This window comes from Pelobates fuscus, chromosome 3, assembly GCF_036172605.1.
Source record: "Pelobates fuscus isolate aPelFus1 chromosome 3, aPelFus1.pri, whole genome shotgun sequence".
Classification (NCBI taxonomy): domain Eukaryota; kingdom Metazoa; phylum Chordata; class Amphibia; order Anura; family Pelobatidae; genus Pelobates; species Pelobates fuscus.
This window is the reverse complement of record NC_086319.1, coordinates 334,488,276-334,502,642: the sequence shown is the minus strand read 5'-3', so window position 1 is coordinate 334,502,642 and position 14,367 is coordinate 334,488,276.

Below are 14,367 nucleotides of genomic sequence, written 5' to 3'. Positions count from 1 at the left end.
GTCCACCACAATACTTCCCATACTCCCCACAATAATGTTCCTACCCCCCACCATAACCCCAGTCCCAAACAATGCTGTCCTGCCCCCAATACTGTTCCTATCCTCCCACCATAGCCCCAGTCCCCCACAATACTGCTCTTGTCCCCCCACTAAAGCCCCAACACCCACAATACTATCCATATCCCCCTCCCACCGTTCCAAATCCCCTCATTAATGCCCCAATCTCTCACAGTTCTGCCCTATCGCACCACAAAAAAGCATTGGATTGGCTAAAATCGGCAAGAGGGCGTGGCCAAACGCTGTTTTGACTAATCAGCACCTCCTCAGTGCGTGGAGACAATGAGCGTCAGTGCTGCCTACTGTGCAGCATTGCCCCAGGAAGCACCCCCAGTGGCCATCTGAGGAGTGGCCACTTGGAGGTATCCCTAGTGGCAATGTAAACACTGCCTTTTCTCTGAAAAGGCAGTGTTTGCATTAAAATGCCTGAAGGCAATGGTTATCATCACCAGAACAGCTACATTCAGCTATAGTTGTCCTGGTGACTATAGTGTCCCTTTAAGGAGCAAGGTATGGAGATGCCTAGGGTATTCAGGAAACGCTAAAGGAATGGATTGCCCAGAAGGAAAATAGAAACCCTGTTATAATCATTTCAGGTGGTATTAAACCGGTGTCCCAGTTGCCTTCCAGTGTTCCAACATGTTTGCATTCAAAAAATTGCAAGATATATACCCAAAGTGTACACACAAGGTATACTCAAATGTATCTGGGAAAATACAAATAATAAAAACATAGTACTTTCTGTATGTAGCTAAAATATAAAGAAAGAAAAAGAAAAGTGTCAGGAATCGACACACACAGGCTGCTGAATACACACACACACACAGATTGCTGAACACACAACACACATACACATACTGCTGAATACACACACATACACTGACTGCTGAAGACACACAGACAGACTGATGAATACACACACACAGACTGCTGTATGCACACAGACAGCTGAATACACACACACAGAGACTGCTGAATACACACACACAGACTGATGAATCCACACACACAGAGACTGATGAATACACACACACACACACAGAGACTGCTAAATACACACAGAGACTGCTGAATACACACACAAACAGTGAATACACACACAGGTTGCTGAATACACACACAGGTTGCTGAATACACATACAGACTGCTGAATACATACACAGAGTGCTGAATACATACACACAGACCGCTGAAAACACACACACAGTCTGCTGAATACATACCCAGACTGCTGAATACATACACACAGACTGCTGAATACACGCATGCACACAGACAATGCTGAATACACACACAGAGAATGCTGAATACACACACACAGACTGTTGAATATACACACACACAGACTGCTGAATACACACACACAGACTGCTGAATATACACACACACAGACTGCTAAATACACACACACTGATTGCTGAACACACATACACAGACTGCTGAATAGACATACACACTGTCTGCTGAGTACACACACACAGACAGCTGAATACACACACACACAGACTGCTGAATAGACACACACACACTGACTGCTGAGTACACACACACAGACTGCTGAATACACACACAGGCTGATGAATACATACACAGGCTGATGAATATACACACACACACACGCACAGATTGCTGAACACACATACACAGACTGATGAATACACACACACACACAGACTGATGAATACACACACACTGACTGCTGAATACACACACACAAACTGCTGAATACATACAGACAGCTGAATACACACAGATCGCTGAATACACTCTCACACACACACATTGCTGAATACACACACAGACTACTGAATACATAAACACAGACTGCTGAATACACAACCCACAGTCTGCTAAATACATACACAGACTGCTGAATACACACACACACAGACTGTTGAATACACACACACACAGAGACTGCTGAATACACACACAGACTGCTGAATACACACACAGACTGCTGAATACATACACACAAACTGCAGAATACACACACACACAGACTGCTGAATACATACAGACAGCTGAATACACACAGATCGCTGAATACACTCACACAAACACACTGCTGAATACACACACAGACTGCTGAATACATACACACACACACACACACACACACTGCTGAATACACACACACACAGACTGTTGAATACACACACACAGACTGTTGAATACACACACAGAGACTGTTGAATACACACACACACAGAGACTGCTGAATACACACACACACTGCTGAATACACACACACACAGACTGCTGAATACACTCACACAAACACTGCTGAATACACACACAGACTGCTGAATACATACGCACACACACACACTGCTGAATACACACACACACAGACTGTTGAATACACACACACAGACTGTTGAATACACACACACAGACTGTTGAATACACACACAGAGACTGTTGAATACACACACACACAGAGACTGCTGAATACACACACACACTGCTGAATACACACACACACACACAGACTGCTGAATACATACAGACAGATGAATACACGCAGATCGCTGAATACACTCTCACACACACACTGCTGAATACACACAGAGACTGCTGAATACATACACACACACACTGCTGAATACACACACACAGAGACTTCTGAATACACACACAGAGACTGCTGAATACATACACACACTGCTGAATAGACACACACACTGACTGCTGAGCACACACACGGACTGCTGAATACACAGGCTGATGAATACACACACACACACAGATTGCTGAACACACATACACAGACTGATGAATACACACACACAGACTGCTGAATACATACAGACAGCTGAATACACACAGATCGCTGAATACACTCACACACACACACTGCTGAATACACACACAGACTGCTGAATACATACACAGACTCCTTAATACATAAACACAGACTGCTGAATACACACACACAGTCTGCTGAATACATACACAGACTGCTGAATACATACACACACACACTGCTGAATACACCCACACACAGACTGTTGAATACACACACACACAGACTGCTGAATACACACACAGACTGCTGAATACATACACACAAACTGCAGAATACACGCACACACAGACTGTTAAATACATACACAGACTGCTAAATACATACACACTGACTGCTGAATCTGCAGACTGCTGTGCATCCATATGTCGTCCCATATCCATCTGTTTAAATTTTTCCTGATGCCCCTCTTTTCTGGGAGCTCCATATTGTTGATGCATGTGAGTACTTAACCGATCTACAGCAATACATCTCACAGTAATGTGTCTTTAAACTACAATAAATATGTTTAATACTTATTCTGTGTAAATAAGATACATTGTTCTTGTTTTAAATGATATACTAGGTGCATAAATCATTAGTAAGTCTCCTAAAATTTCTCAGAGGAACACCCACCGCTCCGACTATACCCCCAATCCTACCTTAAAATTAAAGTGCCCCTCTTTGTCGATTTGATGTGGGACCAGGTAAAGTCACATTGGTCAAATAACCTAAGGTCTCTGTTACAGATCAGCTATAATCAAACTAGCTAACTATAAAATGGAGGCGGATATATTCTATATCTTCAACATTAATGCCCTGTCATCAACAGTGGCAGACATGATATAATTATCTAATGTGAGGTGTTTCTCCACACATGCCACAGAGTGTGTTCTTGCACAGTTCATGAATATCATCCAAGAACAATGTATGCTGCCAGGAACATCATTTCATTCCTCCCTAAGTCGTCAGCAAGCACATAACAGCCACTGTTGGCACAAATATTGAAGCCATCTAATCTGCCAATGGTGTAGGACTTTCTGCAGTATGTGGATCCATGAATGCCTTCATCTGTTATATGATCATATATTAGCTCTTGCCAGCCCAAAGCTGTCTAAACAAAACTGCAAGTTCAGAACTCCCATTCACCAGGAATTTGAGAACTATAACCAGGTGCTATATTTTGATAACTAGTTGGTTGTCAGTTAGTTTAGCTCTTCTCCCATTAATGATATGCTAGGAGAGATGATCATGCTGTTTACTTGTCCTAAGCTCTTCTCTCAGTGTGTCAGTAATTTGATGAAGTAAAATTAAAAAGAGTAGCCAAATATTGTTAGCTGCCGCCACAACGTATATCTCGACTCCCACCAGTGGAAGGCAAGACATGCAAATCCCAATGCTGACATTAAATTGAAGGAACCCCTATTCTTCAGTCTTTTGATTTATTATTATATCACTTGAATCCCTTGATAATATATATATATATATATATATATATATATATATATATATATATATATATAATGTTATCAAGGGATTCCAGAGATATAATAATAGTGTGAATCAAGGGATTTTAGGGATATAATAATAGTGAGTACATATTTTTGTAAATATTTTATTATATCTTTTAATGTGACAACACTGAAGAAGTGACACTCTGCTACAATGTAAAGCAGTAAGTGTACTGCCTGTATAACAGTGTAAATTTGCTGTCCCCTCAAAATAACTCAACACACAGCCATTAATGTCTAAACCGTTGGCAACAAAAGTGAGTACACCCCTAAGTGGAAATGTCCAAATTGGGCTCAATGTGTCAATATTTTGTGTGGCCACCACTATGTTCCAGCACTGCCTTAACCCTCATGGGCGTGGAGTTCACCAGAGCTTCATAGGTTGCCACTGGAGTCCTCTACAAATCCTTCATGGCAACATCACGGAGCTGGTGGATGTTAAAGACCTTGCGCTCCCCCACCTTCCATTTGAGGATGCTCCACAGAAGCTCAATAGGGTTTAGGTCTGGAGACATGCTTGGCCAGTCCATCACCTTTACCTTCAGCTTCTTTAGCAAAGCAGTGGTCGTCTTGGAGGTGTGTTTGGGGTCGTTATCATGTTGGAATACTGCCCTGCGGCCCAGTCTCCGAAGGGGGGGAGAATCATGCACTGCTTTATTATGTCACAGTACACGTTGGCATTCATGGTTCCTTCAATGAACTGTAGCGCCCCAGTGCTGGCAGCACTCATGCAGGCCCAGACCATGACACTCCCACCACCATGCTTGACTGCAGGCAAGACACACTTGTCTTTGCACTACTCACCTAGTTGCCGCCACACACACTTGACACCATCTGAACCAAATAAGTTTATCTTGGTCTTATTTGACCACAGGACATGGTTCCAGTAATCCATGTCCTTAGTCTGTTTGTCTTCAGCAAACTGTTTGCTGGCTTTCTTGTGCACCATCTTTAGAAGAGGCTTCCTTCTGGGATGACAGCCATGCAGACCAATTTGATGCAGTGTGCGGCATATGGTCTGAGCACTGACAGGCTGACCCTCCACCTCTTCAACCTCTGCAGCAATGCTGGCAGCACTCATGCGTCTATTTCCCAAAGACAACCTCTGGATATGACGCTGAGCATGTGCACTCAACTTCTTTGGTCGACCATGGCAAGGCCTGTTCTGAGTGGAACCTGTCCTGTGAAACCGCTGTATGGTCTTGCCCACTGTGCTGCAGCTCAGTTTCAGGGTCTTGGCAATCTTCTTATAGAATATGCCATCTTTATGTAGAGCAACATTTTTTTTTCAGATTTCTTTGCCATGAGGTGCCATGTTGAACTTCCAGTGACCAGTATGAGAGAGTGTGAGACCGATAACACCAAATTTAACATACCTGCTCCCCATGCACACATGAGACCTTATAACACTAACTAGTCACATGACACCGGGGAGGGAAAATGGATAATTGGGCCCAATTTGGACATTTCCACTAAGGGGTGTATTCACTTTTGTTGCCAACGGTGTGTTGAGTTATTTTGAGGGGACAGCAAATTTACACTACACTGTTATACATGCTGTACACTTACTACTTTACATTGTAGCAGAGTGTCATTTCTTCAGTGTTGCCACATGAAAAGATATAATAAAATATTTACAAAAATGTGATGGGTGTACTCACTTTTGTGAGATACTGTATATATATATATATATATATTGGGGCGCAGCACTCATAGTCTTTCGGTCTTTACTTGCCCTGGGGCAAAAGTGCCAGTCCTTTGCAAATTTTTCAAATATGGAAAAGTTAAGAGTAAGACATAACTGTAACATTTCATGTGTGAATTCAGTCGGATAGCTTACCCATATGTCGCAGTTATGTAAGACATCCAGCATTGCTTGGATACCAGCTTGGTGTAGGATTATCGTGTAAGCTGCTCATGTCTATTGTGGCTAGCAGGATTCCAGTTGATGTCCTTGATTTTATCAATAATAGCATGTATCCGTGACTCATGTGGGTAAAGACATAACCGGATCTTTAAATACAACATCGAGCCAAATGCCAATATGCTCAAATAATCCTCCAATTCCCAATACTATCGGAGGTCCCACTGACTTTATCAGGTTTTTATTAATATTAGGCAATGTGTACAGGATTTGGCACTTCTGATGTTTCTAGAAGATTATCAAATACACTTTATGCTATGTAGTTAGCTTCAAGTTTATGATTTAGTGCTTCATGTATAGGAGGACCAAATTCCTATGCTGGATCTGTCTCCCTATAAGTGAAAGTATTGGAGTCTGATAGTTGTTTAAGGATCTCAAATCTATATTCCTCGTGATTCATGAGAACTATTAACCCACCTTTTTCTGTGGGGTACATTGATAGATAACTTGGAAGCTAGATCATTTAATGCTGTTATCTTGGCTCGAGAGATGTTGCAAATGTTCCAAATTTTGTTCCAAAACTTTGAGAGAAGCATTAGTAGCTAGTGAATCAAATGTTCTGCAAAGTTTTAATGTAGGAGGGAGTGGTTTAGGTGTGGTGTCAGGTTTATTCCTAAATAATTCTGTTAAGCATAACTTGCGTTCAAATTTAAACTTAAATTTAAACTTATACAAAAAGAGAAGTCCTGCGCTAAAGCAGCAAGGACTACAACACACATCAGCCCCAATATATAGTAAAAACCAAAGAAAAGAAAATGTTACTTGCGCTTTTTCCTTAATCCCTATGTATATTTAGACAAATGGAGGTCATTTAGTTGCTCCAATGGCCATTGGAGGGATGCCCGCCTGCCAACGTCAAGGCAGACCCCCCCTAAGCGGGTCCTAACACTGACCCTTCAGCCTGCTTCCTTGAGCTTCTGGCAAAGATATCTCTAATGAGACAGAAAGGGGTATTTTTTATATACACCCCTTTACTTATTAACCCTTAATAGGGAACACATGGGATGGGTAGCAGCATTGTAACCAGGCTGTGTGATACAAAGTAAATACAAATACAAAAAGAGAAGTCCTGCGCTAAAGCAGCAAGGACTACAACACACATCAGCCCCAATATATAGTAAAAACCAAAGAAAAGAAAATGTTACTTGCGCTTTTTCCTTAATCCCTATGTATATTTAGACAAATGGAGGTCATTTAGTTGCTCCAATGGCCATTGGAGGGATGCCCGCCTGCCAACGTCAAGGCAGACCCCCCCTAAGCGGGTCCTAACACTGACCCTTCAGCCTGCTTCCTTGAGCTTCTGGCAAAGATATCTCTAATGAGACAGAAAGGGGTATTTTTTATATATTTTTAAATATTTTAAATTTAAACTTATCCACCTTCCCAGTCAATTCACATTGTCAAAACAAGACTTTAAAAAGAAATCAATTTTTTATATCAATGAGGTTCCTACATGAAACATTTTAAATAGGTATATATGCTATCTCTGTGGTAGTCTGCCTCTTTGAGTGTTACATCTTACCCTTTTGGACACTCCAGACGAGGTCATGTATTTAGACTGTAAGAAAGGAGATTTAGTCTACGGCAAAGGAAAGGTTTTTACTATAAGAACAATAGGGATGTGGAATTCACTGCCTGCAGATGTGGTTTTATCAGAGGCTATGCAGATGATTATACAGCAATTAGATACATACTTGCAAAAAACACACTATGCAGGGATATAATTTTTAATTAGTGGGGTAATAGCTTCATGATCCAAAGAGGGATCTAACTGCTCTTCTAAAGTCACAAATGATTTTTTCCTAGTGTGTTGCAAAATTGGAAAGCTTCAATCTGGTTATTATTTGTCTTCCGTTGGATCAACAGCAAAAACAGATGTGAGAAACGCTGAACTTGATAGATACGATGTACGAGATCTTCTGTTTCTTGGCAATTTCGTGCTTGGAATAGCCTCCATTTCTCAGAACAAGAATAGAATAAGTTTTAGAAGAAAGCTCAGTTCTTCTAGCCATCTTGAGCCTTTAATCGAACCCATAATTGTTGACGATCCAGACATTCATCTATTCACAAGAAGGACAGATATATTGCTTCTTTAATCAGCACAACAATTTTAAGCTGTGTTAACATAATTGCAAAAGGGTTTTCTAATGATCAATTAGCCTTTATAATTGATAAACTTGGATAAGCAAAAACAACGTGCCATTTGAACACAGGACAGATGTTTGCTGATAATTGGCCTTTGAACTCCTATGTAGATATTCCATTGAAAATCAGACATTTGCAGCTACAATAGTCATTTACAACATTAACAATATCTACACTGTATTCCTATATAAATATTTTACTTAATGCCAAACTGCTTCACAACATTTGAAAGTTTGCCTCTTGCATTATATAGAATATGTGGTTATTTAGCACAGGGTTGGCAATTACTAACAAAGGTCTGGGGGGGTAATAAAACTGCACATATCATTTTATTAACAGGCAGTAGCACTAACACCCAAATATGACATGGGAAACTACAGAGGGGAGTTCCAAGTTAGGAGATAAAGCAAGAGCAAATGAGTGAGAGAGCTAAGCAGAGTGAGTGAATTATTAGCTACATGTGCCCTGTTCTTTGTAAGTCCCCAAAGGTATGAATGATACAATGGATGGTCACTTACACTAACAATTCTGCTAGCTGGATAACTGCATTAACTGCTAGACATCCAGCACCCAGAGATTGCATTGGGGGCTGTGCAGTGGGTGGACATAATGACTGGGTGAGAAGGGCCCTGCACATGTCAAAAGTACTGCAGAATACATCTATAAAAATACAAAACCAAAAAACATCCCCCCAAAAAGCTCCCTGCCCTCTATTTCCCTTTAAGAGCACCAGATTAATATTTAGCTCGTAAAATGAAACGAATTATAGTCTTTAAGTAGCGAGCAGCATTCTTAAACTGGAAGGCACAGTTCATTGACTCGGCTAAAATATGAAGCATTTTATGACCCAGAAAATCATTATTTTGTACAGCCCAAGATCATAGCGTCTTTAACGTGTTGACAACTCCAGCAACACTATTAGAGAATTAGCTTAAAATGACTTTGTGTTCGAGGGATTAGGTCTCTAATTCTTTTCTTATTAGTAGGCATATTTATTTTTTAAATCTTCAACTATTACTTTTCATGAAGCTCCAGTGACTTGGGTCACCCTTTTGTCTTGATTTTATGTCAACGAGAGATATACTTAGACAGACTGTCACCCCGTCCATCACCTGGTTACATCATACTAAGAAATCTAAAGAAAACACTTCCTGTTAACAACACTATCCAGCACAGCTGTTCGTCGTCACATTACATTGTCTCACCAGAGAACCATGTACCGTACTCATCATGTGTCCTTTGTTGAGATGCCTAAAGACATTTTGATTCTTTTATATTTTTGTATTTGATGAGCTTTAAGTAATTATGCATTGTCTGCTGATCAAAATAGATTAACAAGACAAGTATATTTTAAACCAAGGCTGCACAGCAATATAAATTTGCTAATTAACTGTATCTTTCTACAACTCTTTTAGTGACATAGAATGTGACGGCAAAACCATTCGGCCCATCTAGTCTGTTAAGTAGATTATGCTTCATTTGCCAGTAGTATTGGCTCATTACATGCACACTATTTCCAATAAATGTTCTAACCTGTCATTGTAAGTATCGGGAGTTCGGCACAATGCATGGACCCTTTGAAGTACTATAACTTTACAATGGCATACTGTACTGCTCATCAGACTTTTATTAGGGTTACTTCAGCCTAAATGTTTATGGTTGTTTTCTGATTGCTACCTGTGATGGATTTTGAGAGTCATCAACTCTGCATGACTGTTCTGAAAACACCCTTGCTTAAGCATTATTTAACCCATTAATCCTCTCACTAATAAGCACTTTGTAATATTAGCATGACATTTATTTGAAGCAAAGGATGCACAGCTAGCATATAAACATATCACAACATAGCAATTTTGTGTATAGATTCCTTTGCAGACAAACTTAAACATTAAAATTATGTAAATTTACACATGCTTTTTTTCACTTCTTTTTTTCATTCTTTATACAAATATTGGGGAACTAAATGCTTTGGCATTAATCTTGCAATATATCACACAGAATAAAATAATAAAGCCATTTTCTCACATACAGTAGGTGTGCCAAACGTAGATACACTCATACCTTGCTTATAGGTTACAAGGACCCTAAAGGCATGACTAGCAGTACAGCTTACTGAAATAAGAAAAGTGCCCTGCAAATTGGCAACAGAATGTAAAAAGAATGTCTGCCTTAATGCATAATGCCCACATACAGTAAACAGTTAAATCATATATATATTCCTCAAATAAAGGTATTGGAAATGACTATAGCAATCTTTATCACTCTCTTGAATGCTGACAGGGAAATGGTAGAATCTATTCACTCCTCCCCCATCCCTTACTGTTTGAATGCTATGACACATTGAAATTTCCTTTACTGTTTGGAAGCAGGACATACAATTGGGAGGTATGGGATGGGGTTGGATGGGCGAGACTGAAGGTTGAATTGACGTAAGTCTCATCACTGGTGACACCCATAGTGTGTGGGTCAAAAAAAGGGCAGGCCTACATACTGAAAGAAGCCTGTTTGATTGGTCCCAACCTACAGGACTTTTGCATCGAGCGCTTCTGAAGTGTCCTACGCAAGGTCCTAATGCCCATTCTAATGAAGTACTTGTGCTGTGATACTCGAGGACAGTTCCCTGGTGTCCCCAAACACAAAATCAGGATGCAGGACAGGACAAAATAATGACTGTCCCACCGAAATCAATACTGCTGGGGGGCCTGGGAGGGGGTGAGCTTAAATTTTCAACAAACTTGCAGGTATTATTTCAGTAACTAGTGGCTTCTAGCAGAGAAATTTGTTCCTCTACAGGCTGGTAATTATAACTAGAGTATAAATGAGGGTGAGCGATGCTTTAGGGATTAAATTTTCATACTGCAAAACAGATGAAAATGAAACCGTTTATACTCTGTTTTGGCAGTGAAGGGGTTAAGGACCTCATTCCTAACAGTGTTTATTCGTACCCATAATTAAAGACCCTATACTGCTTACTTTGCATTTGCAGCTCTATACAGCCCTGCCTTCATTAAGTGAATGAGACATCCCATTTTAGGAACGTTAGAGACTGGTTGTCTTTGATGCATTATTACATCATTGACTCTTATGAAGTTAAAGCTTTGTGGACTTTTTATGTATAAGATTTAAATTGTTTCAATATTCAACATCACTAAAATAATGACGCCTTTTCAGCATAAGTTAAACCGCACACAAAATTATAAAAAAAAATGGTCCAAAGTGAATGGGAAAATTCTGCTAGAATTTGCATAGTCTGGAAGGATAAAAATAGTTGAATCCACAGTGCTGTTTGCCATTTACAGCTGTCCTTATAGTAATGGCAGACATCCAATTAGTTTGTTTCTCAATTTCTGCTGAAATGGTACATTTGACTATATGTTTAGTACTTAAAAGTAAAGATGTAAAGTTTCGTAATGTAAGTTAAAACAGAAGAGACCCAAAAGGGGCACTCTAAGAACACACCACGAATCACAACCCCCTGGTTAAATGTGAAAAACCATGTAGGAACACCACATCCTCAGCCACTTTTGTATATGAATTCATACTTCTGGATTATTGATAACAATACAGCGATAGTCCACATTAATAATGTGGTTTACAAGGAAGCAGCCACTAGACCAGGCATAGGCAGAGTTTGGCACTCCAGATGTGTTGGTCTACACCTCCCATGATGCCTTGCCATCATTATGGGTGTAAGAGCATTATGGGAGATGTAGTCCAAAACATCTGGAGTGCCGAAGGTTGCCTATCCTTGCACTAGACCATGGGGAAGAGCCCAGTTTATGTCAAATCATTCCTAAATAGTTTGATAGATTGCAAACTCGTTTGAGCGGGCTTACTCAACCCTTTTTCTAATTGTAAAGTGCAGGGGAACAAGTTGGGGCTATATAAAAACTGGTTGATGGCTCCAGGACACTCAAGGCAACATGAAAATTACAGTGATCTATAAACAGTATGCAGCTTAAAGTAATATTTAAGGATAAAGAAAACATAATGAGAACTGTAGTAGAAGCCCGATGATCTGTCTCTTAGTCATACCCGTCTGGCCAATCGACAATGTGTACTACCATCTTCAGATAAAGCTACATAACATTGAATCTTACGATATAGGATAGGGGACAATCTGCTAAATGCAAATAAAATAAAAAAAACATAGCGTATAACTGTGTGGGGACTGGCCCTAATGTGAAATCACAATTGGTCACTCACAGATTTTTAAAATAAAAAGAGCCTTGAGTGGTATCTTTTCTTTCAGTGTCCAGTCTGTTGACACTTCTCACATATTCATCAACTAATTGGTGTATATGTCTCAAAGAGAAAAATATATACAAAAATGTAGTGCACTTCCAGAGTGTAATAAAAAATATAATTTAATAACTTACATTCAAGTATCAAATAAACAGCATGTCACCATAAAGCGTCCTATGCGTTTCGTCCTCTAGGTTGGACTTCCTCAGGGACTTGGTGAAGTAAAGTGCAGTAAGAATAACAGTAACAGTAACAGCAATCATAACATTGAATCTTATCTAAATCTGTAGTTTTGTCTGGGAAAAAACATTTTGTTTCATAGAGTAAAGCTGACACTGACCACAGAATTCTGATGCACGGCTGTATACTGTTCGATAAGACTGAACTATCTGATTCTGTGTGTGACTGTGTCCATTAGTGTGTATCTGCCGCACATCATGAATCTCTATAGATGTTTGTCTTCTTCCCGAGACACTAATTTCTGGGTATCTCGAGACCTCAGTCTAAAAAGAGAACAAAAACAGAGCAAAACAGAATGACTGATAGGGAGCATAAATGTAAAGGGATATGCATCACTTTGAGACAAATGTCTCTTTCAAAAACTTTAGCTTTGAATGAGATAGTTGCCTCACTCTGCAGGCTGAAAAATAACTAAATATTCTGTTATTTTTTCATATTTACCGGCTTCTTCTTTCTTACACTTTCCACACCCACTCCGGGGGGGAGGGGGGGGGGTCACTGATCTAACCAATCAGTATCCTATCCCTGGGAATGCTGGAAAAGTGCATTGGGTGGGCATGCTTAACATGATTTACATATGTGCAGTTAGACGATCTCTTCACTTGCAACAGGCTCTGGTGTCAGACTTCTCTCTCTTGCTGCTGCAGAATGATGCCCTATTTCTTTTAAAGAAATAATCCAGACACAATAACCACTACAGCTCAGTGTAGTGGTTATGGTGTCAATAGTGCCGGGACCCCCTCCCAGAGTAAGTAGTCAAACCGTTTAAGAACAGTTTGACAACTTACCTGAGGTCTGCTGGGAAATGGGGCTGTTGTAGGGCATAGGAGCAGTGGTGTGTGTGAGGGGGACAGTGTGTGAGCAGTGTGTGTGTGAAGGATGCAGTGTGTGAGTGAGGGTGGCAGTATATTTCAGGGGTGCAGTGTGTGTGTGCTAGGGGGCAGTGTATGTGTGGGTCAGTATTTGTGTGTGACATTGGCAGTGTGTGTGAGTGTGGGGGAGCAGTGTGTGTGTATGGGGGCAGTGTGTGTGTATGGGGGCAGTGTGTGTATGGGGGAAGTGTGTGTAATGGGGGGCAGTGTGTGTAAGGGGGGCAGTGTGTGTGTATGCGGACAGTGTGTGTGTATGCGGGCAGTGTGTGTAATGGGGGGCAGTGTGTGTAATGGGGGGCAGTGTGTGTAATGGAGGCAGTGTGTGCAATGGGGGCAGTGTGTGTATGGAGGCAGTGTGTGTGGGGGCAATGTGTGTATGGGGCAGTGTATGTGTGTGGGGGGGGGAGCAATGTGTGTGTGATTATAAGAAAAGCCCCCTACCCTTCTTATCACACACATTGCCCCCACACACACACACATACACTGTCCCCATGCATAAATACATAATTAAATTTAAAAAAGCAAACACATATAAAAAAAAGCCCCCCCCAACCCTTCTTATTTAATTAGAATTTAATTAAAACA